We start from the raw sequence: 2,724 nt of genomic DNA, 5'->3' as shown, positions 1-2,724 counted from the left end.
CAATTGACAACCAACAGATTGAAGCTCATCGGCGAGACCCTTTGCACGTTGAAGATATGTAGAAAAAGACATATCATGATGTTTGAGCTCTTGGAGTTCAATATGCAACTGCAATTGAGGATTTTGTAAAACAGATTTGAAGGATTGAGCAAGAGCATGCCATGTGGCATAAGAGGAAGTCAAGCCAATAACATAAGGAAAAATTAATGGAATCCGAAAGAGAGGATAAAGTCCATGAATGAAGGAGATGATCCTTCTTAAACCAAACAACAAAATCAAGATTTAGAATTTCTTTGAGTGGATTATCAGAGATAAATTTCATTTTTGGTGGGGGAGGTGTGTCATCAATAAGTCCAGTGAGATCTTGATTTTAATTAAAACTGTAACTTGAGTTTTCCATGAGAGATAATTATTAAGAGTAAGTTTGATAGAAAAAATATGATGGGTAAAGGTGGAACAAGAAGAAGGAATTAAACTCATGATTGAGTATCTAGCTCTGATACCGCGTGAAGGAGATGAATAATTTTCTGTATTCATTTAAAGTGTAACATAATATAAATCACCTATTTACAGTGTTTTACTATATAGATATAGAATATAACTAGTGAGCTAAATTTATAACAGTAATACAATAATAATTATAGTGAGCTATTCTAACACTAACTACATTTTCCCTCTAGAACTCTATCAAAACATTAATTACAACACAATTCAATTCTTATTTCAATTTACTATTTTACATGGAATCCAACGACTTAAGGTATTTACCTCTTTAGATTATTGGAAGTAATGTTATACTTGAAACTCAACACTAACTCTTTCTCTCATAGGAAACCCTTCTGAAACAATACTAGATAAGCTTTTATATCCTCTCTAACTAAAGTATTAGAGCTTGATTGTAGTATTTGTGGTAGTTTACTACTTCCCTATAAAATTTTTTGCTGGCTTTAAGAGAAAAGTAAAGATATACAAGGCCTAATTCATGTTTGGTTACCAAGAAAATAGAAGAAAATATGGAACCGTCTTCTCCCTTAATGAAGTGAATGAACAAGACAAGGGATAAAAAGAAAATATTGATCCTTTTTTCTTAGGTTAATTATAAATTTGGTGTTTGAACTTCTTAAAAAGTTCTATTTTGGTGTCTCAATGGAAAACTTTTACAATCAAGTGTTTCAACCCTTTAAAATTTTTTCCAATCTAGTGTCGCCTGATTACGCGGCGTGCCGGAAATACAACTAGGACGACAAGTGTTGTGCTGAATTGGATTTTTTTGTTGATGTACAAAAATATGCTGAGTTGTCCACTAATGATTGGGTATTCTGAATGAATAGAAAAACTGAATTTACTAAAAGAACCTTACAATGTTTATGTCTTCTATTGCTAATAGAGCATCAAGTTAAGATATTTGGAAATTATAGTTTACAGAAATTGAAAGAGGAAACAGAGAGAACAAATTGAAACTTAAAAAAAAAATTAGGGTTCTGCATTATAGAAACAATCCCAACCACATAAAACTTCATAACCAAACTAAGAAACCAAGGCATCAACATAAACCCAATAAAGGATGCCACTGATCCACACGACACCAAAGACACAAATCCCGCCAGCAAGATTTGAGTCAATCGCTTTTGTGTTGGCTCTTTCATTGCATCTCACGCTCCCTTGATTGTGCTTTGTTTTCGCTCCTACAATACCCACCGTTCCACCACCTTCATTGTCTCATCTCTTGCCTTACCTCCGTTTATTGTCATTACAAACATTGATAATTAACCTAAGAAAATATTGATCCTTTTTTCTTAGGTTAATTATAAATTTGGTGTTTGAACTTCTTAAAAAGTTCTATTTTGGTGTCTCAATGGAAAACTTTTACAATCAAGTGTTTCAACCCTTTAAAATTTTTTCCAATCTAGTGTCGTCTGATTACGCGGCGTGCCGGAAATACAACTAGGACGACAAGTGTTGTGCTGAATTGGATTTTTTTGTTGATGTACAAAAATATGCTGAGTTGTCCACTAATGATTGGGTATTCTGAATGAATAGAAAAACTGAATTTACTAAAAGAACCTTACAATGTTTATGTCTTCTATTGCTAATAGAGCATCAAGTTAAGATATTTGGAAATTATAGTTTACAGAAATTGAAAGAGGAAACAGAGAGAACAAATTGAAACTTAAAAAAAAAATTAGGGTTCTGCATTATAGAAACAATCCCAACCACATAAAACTTCATAACCAAACTAAGAAACCAAGGCATCAACATAAACCCAATAAAGGATGCCACTGATCCACACAACACCAAAGACACAAATCCCGCCAGCAAGATTTGAGTCAATCGCTTTTGTGTTGGCTCTTTCATTGCATCTCACGCTCCCTTGATTGTGCTTTGTTTTCGCTCCTACAATACCCACCGTTCCACCACCTTCATTGTCTCATCTCTTGCCTTACCTCCGTTTATTGTCATTACAAACATGCTTTCTGAATTTTTTTTTTTTTTTTTTTTTTTTTTACTATGTTTAATTCTTTATGTTTAGTAGCTCCAATTGTAACTCAAGTGACTGGCCCATTATTAATTTTGAAGCCAAATCAGTACGTTGCTTTATAAGTCCATTCCTTACTCCTTTGTTGCCGATTAAGACATGTCTTTGGTTTTTTTTTTTTTTTTTTTTTTAAGTTTCATGTGCAAAAGTTGAAATTATTTGGTGCTCTTCTCTTTTATTTTGTTTGT

The sequence above is a fragment of the Jatropha curcas genome, chromosome 10, assembly GCF_041381405.1.
Source record: "Jatropha curcas cultivar XTBG-Jc1 chromosome 10, XTBG_Jcur_1.0, whole genome shotgun sequence".
Lineage (NCBI taxonomy): Eukaryota > Viridiplantae > Streptophyta > Magnoliopsida > Malpighiales > Euphorbiaceae > Jatropha > Jatropha curcas.
Note: the sequence above shows the minus strand (reverse complement) of the source record.